The sequence below is a fragment of the Mustela nigripes genome, chromosome 2 (assembly GCF_022355385.1).
Source record: "Mustela nigripes isolate SB6536 chromosome 2, MUSNIG.SB6536, whole genome shotgun sequence".
Lineage (NCBI taxonomy): Eukaryota > Metazoa > Chordata > Mammalia > Carnivora > Mustelidae > Mustela > Mustela nigripes.
In genome coordinates this window covers 191,399,374-191,426,232 of record NC_081558.1, presented here as the reverse complement: position 1 = coordinate 191,426,232, position 26,859 = coordinate 191,399,374, and the positions used below count along the sequence as shown (strand labels likewise).

The 26,859-nt window shown below is 38.2% G+C and overlaps 1 pseudogene; it reads left to right on the top strand.

The window, feature by feature from the left end:
- Positions 1–22,220: 22,220 nt before the first annotated feature.
- On the top strand, positions 22,221–22,348 carry LOC132012779 (U1 spliceosomal RNA; annotated as a pseudogene).
- The last annotated feature ends 4,511 nt before the right edge of the window (positions 22,349–26,859 follow it).

Sequence of the window (26,859 nt, the reverse complement as noted above, 5' to 3'; positions counted from 1 at the left end):
TTCTTCTCCATTCTAGGGTCATATTTCTGACAACCTCAATCAGACAGACCACAAATATAAACCAAGAAATACAATATAAGGGTCCTTAAAATGAAGGAAAATCATGAAGTCATGAAGGAAAAGTCCTCAAGTTCATGGATAGTACTCCAAAAGAGACCCTTGAAACGGAGTTTGTTTATACAAATTTTAGTGACAGAATGGAAGAACCAAAGAGAGAAAACTGATATAGTATTCATCATTTTGTTAAAATGACTCTTTGATGTTAACTTACATTAAATAAAACACTTACTTCTTGGTGGAACTTTTCTCTCTGCACTACCTCTTCTGTACCCTCATTTCACTCTTCTTATTCCCTTCTCTAGGGTTCAAAGTTACTACAGAGATTTAAATATGAGTTTTTCTGCACTGTCTTCATTGCTTTTCTACTCATCTGCTATGTGGTTCCTTTTTGATCTGCTAATATTACACATTACATAAATCTTTTATATGGCACTTGAATGTCTCTTAATTATTCGCTTCTATATATTTCTGATATCTGACTGTGAGCATCTTTTATTATTATTATTAGTAGTAGTAGTATTAGACAGAGGGAGAGAGATCACAAGTAGGCAGAGAGACAGGCAAAGAGAGAGGGGGAAGCAGGCTCCCCATTGAGCAAAGAGCCAGATGCAGGGGCTCGATCCCAGGACCCTGAGATCATGACCTGGGCTGAAGGCAGAGGCTTTAACCCACTGAGCCACCCAGGCACCCCTGACTGTGAGCATCTTTAGATCGTTGGGCCTGGCAGCTTTGGAGCTCCAGTGCCTCATCGAGGACAAAGACGAGATAGCTGGTAATGTCGCTGGTGCTGAGGGTAGATGTGGCTTGAGGGTGGATCCAAGACCTCTTCTGTCTAAGGCTAAATTTTATGAAATTCGTCAATGTGCAGAGTTAGCTCTTTGTAAGGCAACAAAGGTACTAGCTTCTGCATGAGACAATGACCAATCCCTGAAGGGCTTAGGTCTATACATCCATCCGTGCGTCTGTGACAATTTCAAATATCACCTATCTCCGTATCTCCCCTGCTCTTAGGCTTTCATTGTTGTTGTTGTTGTTGTTGTTTAATCTGTAAAACAAGAGTTTTGCGACATGATCTCCGAAGGGGTTTTCAGCCTGAGAAGTCTGTGCTTCTTACTCCATGTAGACAAGACTGGATGTCAAGTGTCTTCCCTGTGTTTTGCGGGGCAGATGGAGCCAGGAGCTGCTGGTGTTAGTGTCTCTGAGATAGCATCCTGTTTACACACAACAGTGGCACCGTGTCTCTGATAGCCGATCTTATCAGAACTGGTTACTTGCTGCTGTCTCCAGGAGCAGAGAGCTGCAGTGTCCAAATTTGCCGGCTTCACCACTGGAGAGTGTAGGCAGCTGTCACACTCCTTTTGGGGCTCTCAGGCTGCTAACCGAAGGCTTGGGAGAATACTCCCTCACAGGGACAGCCAGCCACAGGGAAGGGCTCACCTAGAACCAGAGCTGTTTCCCATTTTCATTAATTGTGCCAATTTGTTCGGTCATCAGGTGGGGCCGGAATTGAAGGGTATGTTCAAAAGACAATTACAAACACATTTATTAAGAGCAAATGAATCTAAAGAAATGGAGGTCGGGGCACAGGTTTAGAATCTGAGAATAATAATAATAATCACGATAACTGTTTATAAGCATGTAAGTCTATGGGTATTGCAGATTTTTTTGATAAATAGGTAGATTTTGGGGTAAATATGTAGATAAAATTGATAAATACGTAAATATGTAAATAGTTCCAAATGGTGATACCATAAGGAGCTAAAAAAGAGAGAACAAAACACTGGATAATTTGGAGGCATCCCTGTGTCCTCCTGCAGTGATGGATGGATATTTCAAGGTCTGAGTAGTCTTCTTAGTACTAAACCTTGGGCAGAAAACTAAAAACTTACAAATGGTAGAAGAAAGTGATAGTGCTACTTGGAAATGGCGAAGACTTAGGAATCACATGACCACAAGCTCTGGTATATGTGTGTTGATGTTCGTGTTGACGATTTTGAAGACGGAATCAAGACCTCTGTTTTGCCCTTAGCGAAGGTGAGTGACGCCATGTCAAAAGGTTGTCACCTCCAACCTGATACAGAGTCCCTGGGCCCAAAGAGAGCGTAGGCTCCATTTCTTTTCCCACTGGGCCTTCCTGAATGGTTTCGATTTCCTGTCTTCCTGCAGGAGGACTTTTTGGCAAAGGGAGCCACAAGGCCTGAACTGAAATGACCTTGTTTCCAAAGGGATCCCAACAGCTCCCTGAGAGGAAAAGATCTCCCTGATTTAAGTTTCATTCACGGGGCTAGATGTTGGCCTCTCACAGTTGAGCTAAGAATTTCCTTACATGGATTCTAGCAAGACAACACTTTTAATCATACAGACTATTTTAAATGACTCTTTGTGACAGGCAAAGGGTTGTAGTGGTGGACACTAAGGCCTCCCTCTTGGAAGTCTCCATAAGAGGTCATCTGCTGCTTATCTTCCTGAGAAGAAAAGATTTACTTTGGGTAAAACGCAAGTGTCATAAAGATTTACCACAAACATGAAATGTATGTCTTTGGCAGTTTCTATAAAGTTTCATTAAATAAATTTCAATAGTATTGAATTTTCATAATATGGCCTAGGAAGAAAAGGGATATTTGTGTATCTGCGTTAAAATAATTTCTTTGTTATAGTCTTGGGCAATATTTAATTTAGCAAGGTCATAGATAGTGGGAAACTCCCACATTACAAAGAGATCAAGTCCTTAATTGCTAAGCACTTATAATAAGTACATAAGCTAACTAAGAAGTCTTACTTGGTTATAAATGATTGCAAGATATTTTGCAACCACACCATCATTTTAATATGTCTGCCAAGTACCATGAAGCATCTACCAAGTATATTTCCAGCCTGAAGCTGTTGGGAAAAGGTAGTTATTTTTAGAGAGCCTTGAGAAATTTATTTTCTCAGATACTAGTTTTCTAGCATTTGGGGAAAACCTTCACTAAACCACTTGGTATAAGAAATTACTAAAATGGAAGAGATGCCACAGTGCTATTCTGCCCTTTCTATTTTTAAGATCTCCCATCTCAGTGCTGTTCACAATAGGCCAGGATGCGTATCTTGAACAAATTTTATCACCTGAGAGGCAAAAGTATTTTTTTTCCTGTGTTAAGTGCATTATACCCCCAGTTCTCAAAAGGATCCCATCATAGTGGTGATAACATTTGCCCCATTTTTATAGCAGGGGAAACTGATGTACTGGGTGTTCCATACCTTGCTCAAGGTCCTTCAGGTGATCAGTGGCAGGCCAGGAGCATCCCAACCCAGACAACTGGTTTCAAAGTCTGGATGCATATCCACTCTATCAGTCAGCCTCATCAATATAATTGGTAAAAATTACAAGGATTCAGGGGCTTAATGCGTGTGTGGGGAGGGATTCACTATTAAGGCTTCTATTTAAGGCCTAATTTCATAGAAAATAGGCTTCCACTTTGCTAGTGTTGAAAATCTACATTGCTATAGTTGCTAAAGTTGAAAATCCAGGTGCCATATTTTAGTTGACTTAAAAATATTTAAGTGCTGCTTCGACTGGGAAAAATAAAAACTTCCACTGTATTTGAAATAAAGATGGAAGGTGAGTACAGCTTGCAACTTTTAAGGATACATTTAAAGGATAATCAGTTGTCTACAGTTAGTTTTTTTCTTTTTAAGTTTTCAAGCTTACAGAAAAGTTGAAAGATTATTATAAGAAATATACTAATAATATACTAATAATAAAATATATTATACATTTACATTGTATTATACATATACATATATGTATTAAATACTATATTACTAATAAAATATACTAATAACAAAGCCATAGAACCTTCATCAAGATCTATCATGGCTAATATTTTGACACATTATATTTATACTTATATATAATATATACACACATATATATAACATTCACATGTCACATTTGATCTTTGTATATAACTTACATGTTATATATAATATATGAAAATATTTTTTTGCTCAAGTATTTGTAATATCATGGCAGAGAACCCTCAATATTAAGGATACATCACTGAAAAACAAGGAATATTTCCCACCTTCTCACACAATTTGTAATAATAGTGATATTATCGTGTTTAAGAAAATTATAATTCCTTATTATCATCTAATAGCGAAGCTGCATTCAAGTTTTCCCAATTTTGCATGACAAATATTTTACAGCTATTTTGTTCAAGCCTAGGTCAAAAAACTTCCACTCATTGCATTTGCTTGTTCTAACTGTTAAGTCTTTTTTTCTAATTTACTTTTGAAATTGTTTCATTGGACTTGTATAAAGTCCTGCTTAAATGAGTGATTTTTTCTTTTCTTTTCTTTTTTTTTTTTTTGTAATTCAAAAGCAAAGAATGACATTTGGAATTGTTATCTTTTTTAGAGAAATTAAAACAAATAAAATATAGCCACCTGGCTTACAATTATCTTTTAGATAACCTACCCAAGTTGTCCAGAACAATGATTTTGTCCGTCTTTTACCACCGTCTTCTTTCTCAGCCCACATCTAAGATGAAAACTAAGGAAAAAAGTTAAAACCTTCTAAATCCAGAGCTGAAAGATCAAAAATGTTGGAAATCAACCCACATAACCACCTCACTTAACACGTTAGAAAACCAAGTTCGCAGAAGGTGAAATAAATTGCCCTCAGTCACAATTACATATTAACAGAAAATGGAACTAGAACAGAGGTGCAGACCACTTTCCAGTAACACCATAGTAGAAGAAGATCATATTACCTGGCCCCTGTCCTTCAAAAAGACTGCAGAACAAATGACTTTTCAGATCCCATGCTTCGGCACAAAAGTCAATAAAGCGCTTCCTGACATTCCAATTTGCATCTGTGACAGCACATTTTATCAAATGAGTCTGCAGGCCGAGCTCCTTAGACCCAGTTCAAACTTGTGGGCATGAGGTCAAAGATTTGTACTGAGTCTTTTGTGCTCACCTGCATGCCTGATCAAGCTACATATAGGATTACGGCTCTCAGTAGAACCTTGGAAACTTGGCCATTAACAAATAGGCTCAAGGAGAACCAATGCTACATCCTCATCCTGTCTGTTTCTTAGATCCAGCTTTTCTTTTGTCATTGGAGAATTATTTCTTCTCTTTCCATGTTTTCTCTGGTGGTCCCACACGGACCCAAGCAAGGCCAACTCAATATATGCGAATTGGGAGAAAGACTATTCTCTTTCTTTTGGATCATTTCCTGTAAGGGTATGGGCTTAACAACTTTTCCTGACACATGGTGAGAAATTTGGGTCAATTTTCAAATAACAACAACAACAACAACAACACAACAACAAACCTCATGCAGAACAGAGGTACGGAAAAAGAGAGCCTTGACACCACCACCTGGGCCTACTTGGAATTCTCAGTTAGCAAAACTATTAAATTCATGTTTTTCCTTTGCTAGATGTCAGATTTCTGTCATTTACAGCCAAAGGGGTCCTTATGAGTACAAAGTTCTGCTTTACAGAGAATTATGAAGCCCTGAGGTTTTACGGCATCTAAAGATAGTGGTTTGTACCTTGCTAAAACTATTTTTAATTTTGAAAGCAGAAGCTACACATGTACAGAGGTGCTCTACTCAGCAGTGACCAATCAGAAATAAAATTTGTGTTTTTTTACCCTTTTCTTTAAGAGAGGTGTGCCAAAACTCTCATAATTTAAACCAGGGTGAAAAAGTGCCTTGTCGTCACAGAGATCAGCCTGATTTACATATGGTACCTTAAAATTATTTGGGAATTGCCATTAAAAGGATAGATCACCTTGGCTAACTCACTGAACGTTGCTCCCCTGAGATATGTGGACATAGGATAAATCTGAGAGGTGTAAAGAAAGAAGTCAAGATCAGTTATTCTTCCTTAGGTAGGTCTAAAGAGAAAAAGCAGTTGAGCTGAGGAGAAGGCCAGACTCAGGAGTTAGTTCATCTCAGGATTGATCTGTGCCACTCCCTTAGAACTAGCTTGCCTTTAGATGCTGGACTTGCTGGGGCTCTACACCACCTTTGACCAAACTTAGAACCAAAGAAGTGAATGGCTGTAGCAACCACTGTTCCAAGTGTGTAGGATGGTCTTCAAGAGTGAGAGGAGCAGCAGCAGAGATTAATCCCTTCCAACTCCCTCTCTACTTAACGGTAGCGGGAACTGCCCCTCTCTGAACTGGGTAAGGAGTTGGTGGGTAGAAGAAAGGCAGAGAAACCTCAAGAGAAAAATATGAGACCTCCTGTTAGGAAACATGCATGTGGGTCCTACAGCAATTAATTGAACATGAAGAAAGAGTGACCAAGCGATTGCCTTTGTATCTGGATTTCTGAAACAGAATCTATGGTTAGAGATATCACTAGCTGTACCAATATAAAGAGATATATCTATGGTAGATGATGGATGGAAGGAAGGAAGGAAGAGAGGGAGAAAGAAAGAAAAGACATATAATCTCATTTGCTAAAGACAGATTTGGGGGTAATCAAATTTTAAACCCTATTCTCTGATATTTGATCTGCCAACTGTGAGGTGTTGAAGAGTGCATAGCCTCAAGTAAGACCAACACTAGGCTCTCTTCAGTAGATTCTGGGCAGACCTTCTGCAATAAATTTAGAGCAAGCTTTTGTGTACACAGTTATAATCCCAAGGGAAGCAATTATAGTTTATAAACCAGAAAAGGGAAATAACAAACTATCTGTTCTTCCCCATAGGCAGTAGATACCTGTAAATATCTCTATATTTAGGGGAGACACCATACTGCTGCTGCCTCCCCCTCTCACTGGGTAAATTTTATTTAGAAACCAAGTCGTGAACGTCTCTAGATGATTGCTTTACATATTCCTCTTCTTTTTGACCTAAATCACTGCTCCAGAACCTGTGTTAATTTTCAGTTAAGTTTTAATTTCACAATCTGTACCAAATTTTTATTGTCTGGTTTTATCCCTTCCTTATTCTATCTACTAGAAATGTTCATCAGGCTGCCCCCCTGAGTTCAATCTTTCTTCAGCCATCACTGTCAGACTCCCTCAAGAGATTTCTGCTGTCACCCGCTGGGATCTTGCTTCACCCTCTAGTCTGAATGTTCTGGAAACAACATTATTTTTGGTTTCAACACATGCAATTAATCATGCACATTTATGACCTGCAATCTCCAAGAAGGCTTCAGGATGTACCAATGAGAGGGCTCATGGACTAGCAGGCAAAATGCCAGTTCAGACTTGAGGATACTTGATACTTCAGTATTTCTAGCTCTAATACAAATTGCCTCAATCTGTGTAAAAAGAGACATTGAAGGGCTCTGCCTTTGGGAGAAGGTAGGAGGCAGAAGAGATATTTTTAGAGCTCTTCTCCCTTTCCCCTGGCCTATGTCCCCCAGCCATCTTAAATCATGTTCATCCTGTTCCTCCAGATAGTTCCTTTCACCATTGATTATCTACAACCTGAAAGTTGGCTCAGCCTAGAAACTGTATTGGGCACAAAAATCTTATTAGGGTGGATGGTCATGGGTAGAAAGGTGGTTGCAAAACACATTACAAGGGTGGGTTGGGGATAGGAGCTGAAATCTGGGAGATATTTCATTACTCTGGTAACAGAAACACACAAACAGTGAGAGACAGAAACAAAAATTATTGGTCGTTATAAATTCAGATTCCAACTTGGTCCAATAGTTGTCTCCAAAGTCACTATATTACAAGATTTGATCTCATAGTTTTATTATTATTATTATTATTTTTTACAAATTATAAAAGCAATGTCTGTTCCATATAGCAAAATCACATAATACAGGAGTCTAAAAAAATGTAAAACCTCCCAAAACTAATTCTCTGGAAGGAAAAATTAATTACAACTTGGTAATTTAAAAAATTACCAAAAAATATATGCTTTTTTTTTCAATATAAAATGCACACATAGAAAGACGTTTTTCAGTGGGGGGGGGGGTTACTGTTGTATTCTTTTGCATAAATAGGATTACAATAAACATATGTTTCACAATATTCTTTACTCTTATTCTGGTATGGACATCATAATTGTTCTTTTTTTGAGTATATAGATTTGAAGTTTAATGGGTAACTGACTATGGATTGTTATTTACAACCGAGTCAATACTTAATTAATTTGTCCAATGAACAGGGAATAAAAAGTGTGTCTCTTCTTATAAGGTTTCAATTCTATTAGGGAAATAAAGCCAAACCAAATAAATATGTAAATAGGAAAAATTTCAAGTAGCAATAACTGTTCTTCACATAATGAAAATACATTGCTATAATAGAGTCACTGAGTAGTTCCTTTATGTTTTTATGGTAGCTCTTCAAAGTCTCATCCACCAGAACAACAACAACAAAAAAAAGGTATGAGTTTTATGTCATAGTTTCTGTGCAATTAATTTCTCAGGGTTCAAAAATACCTTCCAAATGCCAATAATGGGGGGTTGTTGTATAAACTCTAGCAGACTTTGAGCCATGGTATCCTCTAAGGCTAGCTCTTTGTAAGGCAATAACTATGGGTCTGATTGACCTTGGCAGTATTACCGGGTCATATTTTTACATGGCTGAATTGTTCTTGAACAATTTCTACAATGTCCTAGGTACAAATAGCTTTTCTTCAACACCAGGCATGCGTGTCTTATCTTCCTACCTATTCTCCCCACACTCTATTCTTTCATTACTTTTATAAAAGAAGAACTATTGCAGGGTATCCAAAGAAAACGCATCCCCATTGACTTTTTTCTTTCAGCATGTCTTCTTTTCATGCTATGTTATAGTTGAAATATTGCGCTCATGGACTTCTGGTCTGTTCTTAAGACAGACTTTATTTGCGAGTTTATCTTGTTGTTTGGGGGCTCCACTATCACATGGAATAACCACTTTTTCATTTTTATCCTAAGAAGGAAAAGAGCTAAGAAAGGGATGTGATTCTATCAGCAGTTCGCCTAGGAAAAATTCCCATCTTTTTTCTGACCTGCTCTTCAAGGAAACCGCAACGTCATCACAAAAGAGAATGAAATTGCAGTCAATTCTTGACTATCAAAATATTTCCAAGAAAATATCATTTTCGAATAAAAAAGTAAAACCCGTTCCCATGAAAGCAATTATTTTATCTCCATGCTTCAACTCAGCGTTGTGAAGGGGGGAAAGTACTGTCCTAGAAACCAAGAGTCAGGCAAGGTACCAGCAGTGTCCCAGACAGCATATTCGAGCAAAGTAGTTGAAGAGAACTTAAAGATACAGCAATTTACAAAAGGGTACAGAGGGTACAATGAAACCAACGACAGACAGTGAAATGCTGAGGGGATTAGGGTTGCCTTCTCAAGGGCTGAGTGAGCTATAGATGTAGATATAGAAGGTGTGGGACTCTGATGGAAGCTGCAGACATCATCCTACCATCATCACCATTATTCCTGTTGGGGGAATAAATACCTCAACCTCATTTTCCCCCAAAATGGTGTCCCTTGATGCCATCTCCCTTTCGCAGAACCCAACTGGAAGCCTGAGGGGGACAGGAGAGTTTGTGCTTATAGTTCACACATGTCAGTCTCCCATGGCACAGAGCAGTGTGGTAAAGGATGGGGAGGAGTTTCCTGGCAAAGAGAATAAGCTAGCACATCAGATCCTGCCACTGGTAAAATCTTGGGGTCCTGTTCTTCCTCTCTGAATTAGATGGTGGTTGGTGATCATTCCAAGACCTCAGATTCTGTGGATACATCTTATTTGAAGAGGAAGAAGTTCATGGCTGAAAAGAATAGGTGAAAGTTACACAAAAAAAGCTTTAAAAAAATTCTCAGCATCCTTATTTCATATCTCCTATGGTATACTCCAAGGGTGACTTTTCTCCACCTTAAAAAAAAAAAAAAGTTAATGGATAATTAAAATGTCTTGTGTAAAGTATGAATGTGTTACATGGAGTAAACGAGGTATGCTACTTTGGAAAAATTATTTAACTTTTATGTGTGTTTTCTTGAAACATCAATGTAAATGTGAAATGCTTACAGTGTTTGTCATTTTTACATTTTTCTAGATTTAACATACTCATCAAAATTAGATAGCATTGACAAGTTTTGGTTGTCACTAAATTGTAAGCTTGCTGAGAGGGGTACACATGCATTTTTGTGTTTCCTAGTATCTGTGTAATGGGTTTAGCAGTGATTTCATAGAGAATATTTGTATCCTGAGAACTTCCTCTGTGTTAAGCACAATGTTAAATGCCCTTTAAATCATAATCTCCTTCAATCCTCAGGACAAATTTAAGTTAGAGAAGTTAAACAACTTGCTCAAGTCACACAGACAATAAGTGTTATAGCTAAGCGCTAACCTGGGTCTGGGCGACTGATCTATTTGTGCTTCCTACTGGTACGTACATTGAACTGCCACTTCCAAGTGAATAAGTCAAGGGGGATAGGGATATGCAAATGACTTTCTATGCTGTCTGGCAGAGAAGTGCTAAAGACATTGTTGGTGGTTTTATTGGGAGCATCATTATCATTCTGCTGAGGAATATGAAAAAGTTGACACCTCCAAGTACATTAAAATGTGGTGGGGAGTATTAGCTACTTACTCAAATGCCTATAATGCAGGATGGAATAAAGCAAGGATCATAAGACAAGTACAAAAATATATACAACGATAGAGGCCCCACTGAACAATACATGGGGTTTCCATGGTGAAGAGAAGAAAGGATGGAGAGAGCATCATGAACAAAGACTCGGAGGCTGGAACACACAGGGTGTGTACAGGAATCTACAAGGGATGTGATGACTGGAACACTGGGAAGTATAGGGAAACACTAAAAGAAAAGACTAGAAAGGTAGGTTGAACTTTGTGAGGGATCTACTTAATTGTACTATCATCAGTACATATTTTTAGAACTTGTTGACAAGAGAGCTCCACATCAAGTGCCATGATGAAATCTAAAAACACGTTGTCTACTGGGTTTTCCTGATCTAGCAATTTTGCAACCTTGCCAGAAAGAAAATGAGGTATGACTAACCACTCCCAATCCTGCTCTCCTCCAATAAATTTTCCTCACTAGAGTCCATGGGAATCTCTTAAAATTCATCTCGAATTATGTTACATTTTGTAACATTATGTTACATTTTCCTTAACACACTTGACTGGCTTCTCATTTCCCAGATTCAACATGCTGACCTCTTCAGCCATATCTCTGAATAGACCCCACCCTAAAGAGGTTCCAAACACCTCAAACTTCTTAAATGTGCTCTTCCTCCTGGCAGCATGCACTTCCTTCACACCTCTGTCCCTGCCTCTAGGCGCCGACTCATCTGTCCCTGCTGGGATGCCATCCCTGTGGCCTCCTTCAGAGGTCACCCTGCCGAGCTCCCCAATGCCATTTGTTGCATACCTGTCTTTGTGCATCTGCCACAATATTTTGTTATATTCATTTAGATTTTGGAGGCTTTTTCTTATTTATTTTTATATTCCCAGTTCCTGGAGCAAAGTAGGAATGCATAGATCTTTACAGAGTGAGGGAACAAATGAATGAGGTAGCAGCATTTTCTATAACTAGAAAATATGATATAATTATATTATATAAAACTTAGCTTGAAAGTTATAGAACCAAGAGCTTTCCTGATGGTCTCTTCTTAGATGGTCAGACTTCCAGCACCTTTGTGAATAGCTCACATCTTCTCCACCTCCTTAATTCAATCTCTGAGGTGGCTGTTGAGGTAACCTCTTATATCTTTAACCTGTCCAGGCGGCCATAATATGTTCCTACAGAATTTGTGTGCAGAATTTGTATCGTGTCCTTTTTATTTTAAACATTATCCAAGATCTTTTCCCTTTGGCTTGTGAATTTTTGAAGTTTCTCTTTTGGAAGAGAAACTTTTTCTTTTCCTTCTCTTTACTTCAGTCCCGTGTCCATTAGGTTTAAAGACTACATTCTCTGTTCTGTTTTCTCCCAAGAATTGCTGGAAATCACTTAAACCACTCAAGCTGCATGCTCTCTATCAGTTTATATATTATTCATACACCGGTCAAAAATGATTTGAGATAACTAATTTCATAATTTAGCTTAATGGTTCTCATTTAAGAATGACAAATCAATTAAGAATTGAGTTTTATATAACCCCTTTTCAAAGATAATTTCCTAAATGGCTAAATCTTATCTTCATTAGACTTTATTCTTCAATATTGTTTCTGCCTGGCATTCAACAGTTCTACTTGTTTTTAAACTCATCTTAATGTGGGTCTGCAATAGGGAAGCAAGAGGCTGGTCCCTATTCTACTTATGGAGCAGATAAAGGGATGAGTTAGGAAGACTCCCAGATTCAAGTGCTTAAATGTTATTTCTGTGACTAAATATTTATGTAAATTAAATAGATAGCTTACATCATATAAATATATCCTGTCATCCAGATCTTATTTTAAATCACTTCAATCCTCAAATCTGCTAATACCTAGTATCTCCTGATATCTGTGATGAGAGTTCTGGAAGAATTATGAAAACAGGTTAGGACATGGGGATGATAAGGTGATTGTACAGGCCAGGCCACTTCAGGTGTTAAGGGTTAGTGGGCTTGGGAGGAATGGCTTCTGACTTGGGCAGTCAGGAATCTCTCTGCTGCATCTGTCATCTTCTAGGCAGGGGGTCACCCGAAGGCAAGACAGGAAAGAGGGAATGTGTCAAAGTCAAATAGTTGAGTTTGGAACATGGAGTCCTGGAAGCTGTAACAGCCTGTGACTTGTTCAGCAACATTCAGAGTGACTCATCAGGCACATTTCTCTTAGGTCACTTGTTCATTCTTGAGGCAAATTTTACTTGTCTGAAGAAAGAAAACATTAATATCTTAAGGACCTATCACTAAGATTCATGCGTAGGTAATCAAGTCAGACATTCTGAGCCCACGTTTGACCTTCTGTAATTACAGAAGATTAATATCAGCAGACTACCTGAATATTATTCTTTAAACCCATGGTAGCCATAAGATCAATTTTATATGTGTATGTCTATATGTACGTATGTGTGTATCCATTAAATGCCTAATCCTCCATCTATCAAGTATGGCCTTATTTGGGAATGATGTGGCTCTGTCCTCCAGGTGTGGCCATCTCACTTTATCTGACAACTTCCAAAGAATATACAGTCTTTCTTCACACAATGTTGTGCCTGATGGTAGGTGCCGAATAATTATCTCATTTAAACAAAAATTCATTTTTCTACAGATAAATTTCATTTAACCAACAGAATTCTCTGCAACAATACTAACATCAAAGACTTCATCATACAACTAAAAATAACATATACATAATTATTATAAGTAAAAATATTTGAGTGCCTCTCTGTACTAGGTATTCCACATGTGGTCTTTTACACTCTTAGAACCACCTTGCAAGGTTAGTGTCACAATTTTTGATTTATAGATGAAGAGCCAGGATTTCAGTGAGACCAAACAACTTGTCCAAAATCATCTAAGTAATCAGCGAAATTGCAGTTGGTCCTCAAGTGTGTCAAATTTCAAAGCTCCTCTTCTTTTCTAGACCATTCCTCCTTCTCTACCTCACCCGTTCTTGAAAGAGCAATAACCTCCTCCCTCTCCTTATACCAGGAGAGGAGTCAATCCCCAAGAAACTTGGCTAAAATGGAAGATGCTTCTACTCCTCTGGGTAGATCCTCCCATCAAGTGGTATAGAGGTCATATGACTATTGCTCAGCCTTTTTTCTCTCCTTTTCACTTTTCAAGTTGACTCAACTTACAGCAGCAGTGAGTAAGTTGGCTCTAATTCAGCAGGCTCAGACCCAGCCAAGCAAGACTCCACTGGAGTTTGAGTCCTGTTTCCTCCTCCTCATCCACCCACCTCTCCATTCATTCATTCAACTATCCATGTTCAGTCAGCAAAAATTGTATTCCAGGCACTATCTCATGTGTTAGGGATTTATTCAAAGAAACAGATCTTGCCTTCAGAGAGCTAAGAGTCTAGCAGAGAAGGAAAACATAATTTGCACAAGAATGGGAAGTGTCTAAAGGTTAGTAAAGCTATGAGAAGGACAAGATCGACTCTTCTTTGTGGATCAAGAAAGTTTTTATACGAGAAATGTTTGAGCTGGCTCAGCTGGCATGAAAACACTGTAGACTCAGGAATTTTCCCCGACCCAGGGCAGCTTTCCCCAAAGCACGCTTTTGCCAGATGATTTATGAATTGAGGTATCACTGTGCTTTCTTGTCAGCATGCCATGGGATGGAGTGTTGATGAGAGGCACTTTTCATCTCTGCAACACAGTGGAGAATCTTTGTTATGTGGAGGTGCACACCTTGGGATTTATCATCACTCTGAGACACAGTGCTAACCGTTCGAAGTGATCAATAATCTTTTGTATGACATCCGACATGTGTGCTTCAAGAACCCAGTTCTCATGTTTCTGAAAACTTCAGAAGACTCTCCCACAAACTTGTGATGACATGCCTAAGCTCAAATTAAAATCAGTCTGTAGAATGATGGCCTGCCAGGACACAGTGGAGGCAGGCAAGCATCCTGGTGCTTTTTAAAGCACCAGAGCAGAGAAGAATGTGAATCTAAGTGGAGCGGTTGAAAATAGCTGTATGCTTAGCCATTAGCAGCTGTGGCTGCAAATCAAGGGCCAATCTCATCTAGGCAGTGTAGACAGGCCCCTCCAACATGCATCATTCTTATCTGAGCTCCACATAGCCTTGCCTGATTGGTGATAGAATGATTAGCTCTGTTTTCAAACACAAAACCAAATTATGCATGTGAGCTTGACAGTGAATATTATAAAATGCCTGGGATAAAGTCATGTACCAAGTCCGTTCATTCTTTTGAGTGCTCTCTTATTTGCAGAATACCCACTGCATTCAATATAACGCTTCACATTTTTGGAATTGGCGTTCCACGGATTATATTGTCACTTCGATTTAATGTGATTCCTATGGTCTGTGCTCTACAATCATGTTTTTCCTAATTGATCTCTGTTGAATAGAGTCTAAATATAAGCCCAACTTAAAAAAAAATCACTGTACTTAAATTCTAGCATATTTGAATTAACAGACCCCATGAAAATGTAAAATTTTATGAACGTATTTAATCTTGAAGCAATTCTAGAATTTGGTGTTTCATACTGTGGAAAACTACTGTGTAAAATATGTTTGCCAATTGCTATTGAAACCATTTGCATTAATAACCTTTCAGAGAAGAAGTAGAAGATGAAAGGCTATTATTAAGTTTTCAAGTGACTTTATTGAATGAAGGTGGGATCATTATCAGAGCTTCCAAAAATGATTCAAAATAGGGATTCCCAGTTCTTAGTCCTGAGTAAAGGAGACACTATCAGTTTAGGAAACAGTGGGGCTTGACCTTGTGTCCACTGAGTCCTTGAAGATGGAGGTCAAGCCTTTTGTTTCATCCCTGCACACTCAGCTCCCCAGAGGGGGTTGGCATAAAGGAGAGGCTTAGTATACATTTGTGGAATTGGTGTGTGCGGCAATATACTGTTGTGAAACCAGTCAACGGCCAAAGAAGTAGGATCAGTTCAGTGTCTGGGTCAAACATGTGGAAATGGGGTCAGGATGACCTCTCTGAGCTTCAGTTTCTTTATCTCTAAAGCATAGCGGCTTCTTCATAAGGGTGCTATGAGATCAAATGCAATAAACACATAGAAATGTTAAGAATAATGCTTGACCCTTAGCAAGAGGTCCTTTAAATGCTTGTAACCTCCATCTCTACCCATCCTTCTATGGCTTCCCCACCCCTCAACCCTTAGCCTAGAGTGTGTGTGTGTGTGTGTGTGTGTGTGTGTGTGTGTGTGTGTATTCTGTTACGGCAAATACATTGAATGGAAACCAGACTTGGAAATTGGTCCCAGCCTAATCTCTTAACCTCTAGATTTTGGTTTTCTCATCTGTAAAATGAGGAGATTAGACTCATTCTCCAGATCCTTCTACTTCTAGGTTTTAGCTTGAAGCCTTCTAATTCTCATTTAATTCTTATAAATTAAACAGTCTGTAATTATCTAAATTAATAAGTACTATGTAGGGGCATGATAGACCCACTACCATTTATACCAATATCTGTCCACTTGATTTTAAATATCTTTTCTATAATTCTATGAATTTTCCTCACATTTTTAAGGCATCAGCTACATATCAGGTAAATCTTACTAGAATAATTGCAATTTGGGTATTCTTTTTTTCTTTTTTTTTTTTCAAAAATCTTAGCCAACCAAAAGTTAATTTAAGTAAAGCAGATATCTATGAGTTAATTAATTTCTTGATGTTTTAGAAAGTAGTTCAGAATCTTCAAAACTTTCATTTTCATTTTAGGGCTATTAGATATTGTGCTATAATATTGTGAACATGTTGGGAGGTGGGGTGGAGTAGATAATTTTTGGTTAATAAAGAGTTTTATCAATAGAATTCTGAGTAGCAAAAATTTCCCTGAAGCAAAAGGAGAATTATAATGGCATGGAAAGACAAAAACAAATTCAGATGATTTATTGTATTCCTCAGATTTTTTTATCTTGAAGTCTACATAAAAGCAGTCATGACCATCTTGAATTTCTTCAACAGTGATATTCCTTTTGAAAGAGTAGTTCTAAGTATAGGAAATATTAAAAAATTTCCAATCTCATGATAGTTCTTAGTTACTGGACTTTGTGTTCAGAAAGTGTTGTCAGTCTTCACTCATTAGAAATGCAATGAGAAAAATAATGCTTCTATTATTAATTCATGGACTGTAAAAGAATAATTAAATTCTCTTTATGTATTCTTTCTATCTAGTAGTATTGTTTTATTACTAAGATTAAGTGCGTGGCTTTGTAAAAAGATTGCTCTCCATGATGATTTTAGAAAACTAAATGACCAAAAATATTCTAACACAAAAGTTAGTATTTGTAGAAACCACTTCTGTCTCCTTTGGAGAGCCTACAAAAAGAGATTCTACCTGAGACAAATGACTCCATATTTTTTAACATAGACTATTTTCTTTCTTACCTAGGAATTGAGTTCATGGATCAAAAAGCATAGTTGATATAAGACAGGGTGACAAATTATCTATCTACCGTCCACTGAGCACAATCCACGTGGTTTGGGCTGAAGAACTCCTTTTCAGCTATAGAATAATGGTGAGGTTACTTGATTGATAGCTTTTATCCACCTTAAGACACTGATTTTAAAGCTCATGTATGCTGCTTAATTCCTTCATCAGGTACTAGTTGGTGTCTAATAGACACAGCTATTAAAGATGGCCTTTTAATTAGGACTTTGAAAACAACACATTTTGGCAAATCTCATCTAGACATCAGAGTTAGCAAAAGGCAATGGTACCATTAAGTGATTTTCATTTCTTGAATTTTCTTTTGCATTTTAAAAACTTCAAAGTTAAAACAGCTTTTAATTGCTTCCTGGAATGAATCTTGGACCTATAATCAAGCATACAGAAATCCATGTTTCATGTTGCTGTGGGAGACCCATAATGACAGGTCCTAGTATACTTATTTTTAAATGATAGCAACCTGAAATCATCAGTCTGAATCCATGAATTTGCTGGGGAGTGGGGAGGAAAATGTTGCATTTATGCAGGATTGTGGTTTTTCCTTTGGGTAGTGTTATTTGGAATGATTATGGAGTTAAGGGACTCAAGTATTTTTATGGTTTCTTGGGGTGTTTCATATCGATATTTTTTTTCTCTTCGACATATCTTTTAAATAAACTTTCACAAAAATGCTTTCTAAAGGTGCTCTGTCAATGTTTAATTTTCACCTTTTGTGTAGTAATGTGTTGTGCTTCTTTCCAGAATTTGAATTTTTTTAAAACTTTAATACACTGTCACTTTAAAAAAAAAAATGGAAAGGAATTCAAATACTGAAGAAAAATGACAGTGTTTCTTTTTCACTTTAAATACCAAGGATTTTCTTCATCTTTTGTTACCAGCTTTCCAGAAATTGTCCATGATTTCATTCATTTGTTCATTCATTCATTCATTCATTCATTCATTTATTGAATAATTACTCAGGTCTTAAAGAATTCAGACTGACATACATGCCTTGCAATTTCTGTTCCCCTCTTTTAATGAAGTAGTAAATATTACTTGAGTTTCACATTCCTACCTCAGCAATCTATAGTTTGAAAAGGAAACTTCGGTCCTCATACTAAGAAACGTTGGTTCCCTTTATTGAGATCAACTTTTTTTTTTTTTTTTAAGATTTTATTTATCCATTTGAGAGTGAGAGAGAGCATGAGAGGGGAGAAGGTCAGAGGGAGAAGCAGACTCCCGGTGGAGCTGGGAGCCTAAAGCAGGACTTGATTCTGGGACGCTGGGATCATGACCTGAGCCAAAGGCAGTCGCTTAACCAACTGAGCCATCCAGGTTCCCTATTGAGATCAACTTTGAGGGCACAAGTGTCCAGGTGAGTTCCACAAGTAGCATTTTGCCTCAGAGTTAACTCTAAATAGAGGTATTGCAACATTTAAGATATTATCTTTAGGAATCTCAATATGGCCTAGATGATCCTGGTTTTTAATAATCCATGGGGTACAAATTTTTAATGTTGGTGTTTCCTCAACCTCATTCCCCCATTAAAGAAGAAGAAGAAGAGAAAGAAGAAGAAGAAGGAAAATAAAATTAAAACAACAAAAACAGAAGCTCAAAAAAGTGAAGCTGCTTGACCAAAGTCATATGACTAGTAGGTGACAGAGCAAGAAAACAAGCCTGTTCTCCTGAGCACAGTAAACTTTCATCAGAGCATTAGACCATGATTTGGAGCCAGGAGTCTAGAGATGAAAAAAGAGATTTTCTTCAATGTATTTTTGATAGAGAAGGAAGCCAGGAATGACCATCAGGCAAGTTTCCTACGTCAAATTCCCCCTTGTCGGACTGTAATCCTAGTCCAGGCCTCCAACCCATCCCCCGCCGTTCTTCCTTCATGGATGACTCATTTAGCCTTGACTGGTAGAAAATAATGGTTTCTTTGTTCTAGCCAAGTTGTTATGCAGATACAAAGAGGAGTACTAGAAGAAGATAGGAAGTCTCCAAAAAGAAGAGAGAAGAAACATTTGCCAGGCCACTTGTGATAAGTCTATTTTCTCAACCCCATGCCAAGACAATCTAGTTTGACCTGCTATTTTCTGAAAAGAAAAATCTCTTACACGAACAGCCTCCCCAAAGTATAAAAATCAAATTAATTTAGTTACCTAATTGACTTGCTGAAAATAATAACCTATCGATAAAATTGAGGCTGTCCTGAAAAGCACAGAATGTCCAGTCACTGTAAGCATAAGGAACATGAACATGGAATACTGAAACCTGCCACCCGAAGCGGAGTCCTCAGACCAGCAGCATGACTTGAGAGCTTGTTAAAAATGCAGAATCTCAGGCTACAACCCAAGTTTAACGAGATCAGCCTGTGCGTTTCTGATGATCCCCAGGCAATTTATATGCACATTAAAGTCTAAGAAGCACTGATTTAGAACACCGGGACAAAGACTGTTTAAGCGAGTCTAAAGGCTAGCCATCATAGGCTAGACGGTCCCAGCCCTTTTATTTTTCTAGTTTCTTTTGACCGTAATTTTTTAGTCTTCAAGACAGGCGCCCCTTGGGTAGCTGTCCCTGTGACTCATAACGTTCATGAACCATTGAAAGTACGATGTTCAGAGTAGGGCCTGCTGCTCCATTTCTCGATTTTAAATGGTTATTTTATTGCAATTCTCTTGACAACCAAGTGAAGCAGAAAACCACACGTGCCTTTTTACTTTTCTCAACATTTCTTAACATCAAAAAAGGCCACTGCCTTCAGTTCTTGGTTATCAAGTGCTAACCGAGTAGAAAATGGTGTTGAGAGGTTCATAAAAACAACAACAACAAAACACCTTTCAGTCGTGATTTTAACTATTTGGGTCACCCTAATCCCTCTCTACCTTTATCAGGGATTACTAATGATTTATCAAATTCACAGATTTTTAGTTTTGCCTTCTCTCCCTTCTATTTGCTTCTCTGATCCACTGGCTAAAGGTAATGGAATTAATAGTGATTAGGATAAGCTAGGAGTATCAAGGGTCCCTGGGCTGGGTAATTGAGAAGAGTCATTAAATTATCACTGCCACTAATATTTATTGAGTTGGGGGGCGTCTGGGAGGCTCAGTGGGTTAAGCCTCTGCTTTCAGCTCAGGTCATGACCCCAGGGTCCTGGGATCGAGCCCTGAATTGGGCTCTCTGCTCAGCAGGGATCCTGCTTCCTCCTCTCTCTCTGCCTACCTCTCTGCCTATTGTGATCTCTGTCAAATAAATAAATAAAATCCTTTCAAAAAAATATTTATTGAGTTGACTGTGTGAGAAGCTGTGCTAAGGGCTGAGTATTTATTACCTGGCTTAATCTACATCTTCTCGGTACCATCAGGACCCACCACAGACTGACATGGTTCCAATAGAGGAACTGTTGGATAATACTAAGTTTTCTTCACCTTAATAACCTCTTGTCTAAGGACTTACTTCTTTAGCATCTGTGCGTCCTTCTACATCTTGAAATATATATATCTATTCAATGCCCTTTTTCCCAGGAAAACAAGAATGCAGAGGAAGAGCTAATCAAACCCTATAATTAAAAATTTGACCTAAAAACGTACTGGTTACAAACACACATTATTTTGTTTTTTTAAAGACTTTATTTATTTAGTAGAGAGAGGGGTGGGGGGCAGAGCAGAAGGAGAGGGACAAGCAGACTCCGCATTGATCTTGCCCTTCCTGGCCTCCAGAACTGGGAGAAATAAATTTGTTATGTATAAGTCACCCAAACGATGATATTTTGTCAGAGCAGCCACAGCCAGGACACTATGTGAAACAATATATTTTTATTTATTTATTTATTTATTTTAATTTGACAGAGAGAGATCGGCAGTAGGCAGAGAGGCAGGCAGAGAGAGAGAGAGAAGGGAGGAAGCAGGCTCCCTGCTGAGCAGAGAGCCCGATGTGGGACTCGATCCCAGGACCCTGAGATCATGACCTGAGCTGAAGGCAGAGGCTTAACCCACTGAGTCACCCTGGCGCCCGATACAATATATTTTTATGCAGAGAAACTTTTCAAGAACACTTGCATTCTATATATGGAAGCTGACAGATATTTATTCTTTAAAAAGAGCATAGACATGCAAGACGGGGTGCATCCTTGCCTTTTCAAGACACTTAGGGCTCTGAATCTTCTTATGGTTTGGGATAATAGTAATTATTATTTGGTGTCCCTCATGTTCTGGTCACAACACTAGGTTTGTTGGTCACATTAATACACATTGTCGGGATGCCTGGGTGGCTCAGTCAGTTAAGTGTCTGCCTTTGGCTGGGGTCCTGATGGTCTTGGGATCGAGTCCTGTGTTGGGCTCCTTGCTCAGTGGGGAGTCTGCCTCTCTACCTGATGCTCCCCCTGCTTGTGTTCTCTTCATTCTCTCTCTGACAAATAAAAAATCTAAAAAAATCTAAAAAAAAACAAAAACAAAAAAACATGTTGTCGTCACATTAAGTCAGTGAGTAGGTATTATTAGATTCACCCCATAGATGAGGAAAATGAGATTTAAAAATTTGAAGTAGTTTGCCCAACTTTCCAGGGAAGTGGGAGAGCCAGAATGGGACACCAGGTCTGTGAGAAACTCTGCGGTGCATTTGCTCGTGCTGGGGAAAGCTAAGGGAGGGTGATTTGGATAACAGGTGCCATTTGGCCAAATTACCCTGTTAGATAGACTTGAAAAGCCGATTAAAGCTACTGATTGATCTGTTGAAAGCATTATACCTGGGGAGAACAATCAGCCAAATAAACAAGATGTTCTGGTGAACAACTGCCCTCACGTGTAATGATTACTCTACTTTTGAAAAGTAGGTGATACTAACTCCGTAAGAAATCTCGCAGTGGTTTATTTTAAATTAACCTCCTCCTGTTTCCTATTTGGAAAAAACAGTATCTTTATTTATCATTCTGGAGCTGTTTGCAGGCCTCTCCTTGTTATGTTTATTATCACGAATTGTTTTGTGATGACTGATTGTCCCAAATCAAGGACGGCAAGATAGCCTTGCCTTCAGTTAAAACCACCAGAGGGACTGGCAGAGGTCAGTAGGATACACCAAAAAGCAAACACCTCACATGCAACCAGTGGCGTCATATAGAAGTTCAGTGTGTCATATTTAAAGATGATGAGAACATGCTCATTTTATACTTACCTGGCAGGGGAGATACCATGATCACGAAGGTGGTTTTCCCAGGGCGAGTCTTATCCATTGCACTCTGGATGTGCTGACCCCTGCGATTTCCCCCCAAAGAAAGACAATTATCATATGATCTCCCTGATATGAGGAAGTTGAGAGGCAACGGGGGAGGTTTAGGGGATAGGAAAGGAATAAATGAAACAAGCTGGGATCAGGAGGGAGACAAACCATAAGAGACTCTTAATCTCACAAAACAAACTGAGGGTTGCCAGGGGTGGAGGGGGGGTGGTGGTGGTGGTGGTTGGGTTACAAACATTGGGGAAGGTGCGTGCTATGGTGAGTGCTGTGAAGTGTGTAAACCTGGTGATTCACAGACCTGTACCCCTGGGACTAATAATACATTATACATTAATAAAAAAAAATGAACACGCTCATTTATAAATGTCCTACTTTCATTAATGGGAAAGCACATGACAGTTATTTTAATTAATTCCAAATCATTGTTAAAACATTTTTTGAACATGGAACTTCTTTTGTTAACCGAAGTTCACTTAAATCTTGGGTAATATTTTTAATGATTTATTAATTTTACCCATTAGTAAATTTGACTCCATTGTAACCCACTATGCAAACATAGCACATATTCTCCAGTTATCATAAATTGCTGAATGTTTTAACTTGGGAATAATCTAGTGCAACATTCTTACCAATGAGGAGAGTGAATACAGAGAAGTCACATAGCTATTAAATGTCGATGTTTGGACATTGACCAAGACAATTGGCTTCAAGGCAAATGCCCATTCTAGCAAACCATAGTGATAGTGTGTCTCTGAAACGGCAAAATCATCATTTTGTGTAAGTAACACTTGTTCCCCACTGGGGTAATATTTCATGACATGACACATATAATTGTCATACCAGGAGGTTAGGAAGATCTTTTAAAGTAGGACCCATGTCATATCTAGTTTTGATTCTACACAGTGCATAACTCATTTCAGGGGTGCTTTGCATGTTGTTGATTTTTGGATTTTACCCAAACCCTTCCTATAGATATCATCCCATCTATGATCAAAAAGGAATGTTGACCAGTAAACTTTTTTTTTGGGGGGGAGGGGGTCCATAGAAAACAGATCTTCATACATTGGAAAAGTATTCTATTTTGTTGTTGTTGTTGTTGTTACCTCTTATATCAAACTAGTATTTTGTGACCCTTTACAAAAGAAAAGTATTTTAACCACTCTTCCTTAGGTATGGGGTTGAAAACATTTGTAAACTGAATTAGTTCTACTGGTTACCCGAATGTCAACATATACAGGCACTGAGATATTTTGCGTCAAGGATCGTAACATCGTTTAAACACAGTGGCCTTAAATAAAAAGCAAACATTCTTTTCTCCCTTACGTGGACCATGTAGAGGAACAAAAACCTATACTATCGACTAATTCTTGCTCTTAAATGACCGTTATGGACTTTCAAGTTAGCACGTTCCCAAAGCAAATGGGATTGGGGAAGGGTTGGCTTGACACCTTAGCTGTTACTACTCTCCTGTCAGCTGTCACTGTGGGCCTAAAGCAAACGAGAACCACTCTGAGCTGAAACCCAGTTGCTGCCAAAGTGAGTGAGGAGGGCAGGGAAAGATTGTGTTACTCAGTGACAGCTGCATCTTTCCAAAAGAATTAGCTACCTAATTCCTCTAATGAAAATGTACCTTTTCTATAAATTGGAAGAGGAATAAAAATGGAAATAGAATTGGTGTTTTTACCAAGACTCAACAAGCTTCCTAATCTGATGCTGAAGCAATTAAAAAAAAAAAAAAAAAGACATAACTATCTGTATATTCTTTGATCCAGTGGAAGTTTTCAAATTTCTGGGCCTGTGGTTTTAAGTGCTCGGCCTTCCTTGGTAAGTCGGTGTTAAGGATTCCTAATCCAAACCATAGAAAATTTAACCATTGTGTTTCTTGGGAGAAATTTCTTATTTTATTTCTTCTTCCTTTTTTCATTCAGGATCTCACAACGACCTTCACAAGAACTATTACAAAAGGGAAGCAAGGTCACCTATAAACTTGATGACACGCCATCCTGTAACTGCTCGCTGTCTTTTCTGCTTAAGGATGGGAGAGTTAAATGAGATGACATTTGAAGGTTTTCTTGCCCCAGTGTCCTTTGAGATTCAGATTTTAACTGTTATAATTACATACCCTCTCTGGCTCTTAAAACCAAATCTGCCCTTTGCTTATGATCTTTTCCACATGAGTCTTTGATGTCTCATGGCGTGTCTCATGACGGTATGACAAAGTGCCACGTTGTTTTCAGATCTTCATATGAGGACACAGACGGGCGTAACCATCTCAACCCATGAATGCAAACACTCCTCTGCCCTGTAGAAAGGTTGAGTTCTTTTCTTTAAACATTGCTCTCCACCAACATTAAAATACAAAATCCTAACTGATCTTCTAGATTTTGAGATTTACATTTGATGTTCAATTTCTTTTATTTATCTTTTGTCTTGCTCTTTCAGGTTGCTCTGTCTTCTAAGCTGTTGTTGAACCATTTGGTTATCACTGGGAATTTCTGTTTCAAATAATTTATTTCTTCCAGATTCAACCATTGCCTGCCTAGGGAGTTATTCCCTAACATTTTGCATCTTCAAACTTTAATAGATGGAAGTGGAGAGGAGTAGAGGATTGAACCACTAATGAGGTCTTTCCTCTTCCTTAAAGATACTCTACGGTGTTATAAGTGCTGATAGTGGGGCTTTCTTAATAAAATTACCTGTAGTTCTTGTCCTCTGAAGGCAACAATTATAGAAGTAAGATCCCCAATCATCTTCTTGTCTCTTCCACATGTGTGGCAATATATTGTTCTACTTATTGTGTTAACACCAAGCTAGGGAGTTCTATCAAGGAGCTGGGAGTATTGACCTAGGAGTGGGGACCCACTCTAATTACTGTCTTTTTAGAATAAGAACTGAAGATAATGACTAATCTTGTTTTCAATGAAAAAACTTAGTTCTCTTTAGTCCTATCATACCATACCTTCTCATATGGGGCTGATGGAATCTTACGGCTAACTTCTTCCTCCATCCATCCGCATTTATACTAAATGAGGTGCTTATGGAAAACAGATAAAACTTGAATCTCTTGTTTCCTTATTATCTTGTATCAAAGTGTTGTGATTTACCTTCACTAGTTAAACAGCAGGTCCTTAAGCCTTTTCTTGACTTTGGAGGACTGATGTTCTCACAGTTTCTTCTCCTTTTTTATTTATTTATTTTTGGTTAGTCACTTTTTCTTAACTGTATGGAAAGGACTATTTTTTCTTCTATAGCAGCAATACTACCTTTTAGCCTCTTAATATCCTTAAGTACAGTTTATACTAGGAACTTAATAAAAAGAATGACAAAGGAAGTGAGAAAACCGAAATTTGTCATATCAAATATGTTGACAAAACCTTGTCCCAAACACTGTCGATCACCTGTGCAACATTGATTCATTTCTCTGGTCCTCCTTTTTCACTTATCTACCTTTCTTTGCAGTCATATACTTGAAGGGAACTCATCAATCCACTCCTGGTCTCAGGGGTAGGTCCTAACTGGTCTAAAACAAACATGATGGTTCCAATGCTTTTGTCCATGACTGGTTTAAGCTAATGAGCTAAACATCTGGGAATTTTTTTTTTTTTCCCTCCTGAAACCTGTACATGGAAAAGGCAGCTCTATTATTCTTCCCTGGCCATTGTTCTCTCTGGATATGTCATCCAGACCTGTTTTAATCATCTTATGCCCTTACAGGAAACAGCAATAAAAGAATCCAAGGCACAGAAGAACTCAAAGGTGGGCCCTGAAGATACCATGCCTTAGGGCTCCCCAGTCTCTGGGCTTCTTGCTAGAAGAGATAATTCACATCCTTATTGTTGAAGCAAGCCCAATCAAGAATTTATGTGACTTGAATCTATAATCATCCTGATAAAAAATTATTCCATATTTCTATTTTTCTGGAATGTCTAAAAATAAGACTTAAAGCAGTATACTCTGCCCTCCCTTGGGATCATAGGTCTTGTAGAAAGCAATGAGGAAAGTAATGAGGGAGTAAGAATTAGGTTATGTTTACATACATGCAGCAATACAGCTATGACCAAAATATTTAATCTAAAATGTCCTCACAATTCCAAAAGTTTGACTTTAAGAAGTATTAATGAAAATTCCATTATTCCCCCTGATGTTTATAACTTCTGATTAGAGATCATGAGAATGTGGAATGACCATTGGAATATAGAATGATGGAATCTTCCAGTCCCCATTGGCCACTACCAGACCTGTATTGTGCATCCCACTTTAGCATGGACAATCAGGAAGCCTTGCTATGTGCACTACAGGGGTAAGCAAGAGTTGGATATTTCATTTTTGCCTTTCCTTATGGTGTCGCTCATGCACAGAGACCATCATCAAGTAAACACCCTTCAGTTCCCATTTGAAGAAAGGAGATCTGTATTATTTTACCTTAAAGCGCACAACAGAAAGAACTTGATGCAATTCCACATCTAGTTTCAGAAATCTGCTGCATGAGAAGTCTTAGTAATGGATTTGAATGCATCCTAGAGTTTATTGTGCCAATATCAATTGAATTAAGACTTCAAACCTTTTCA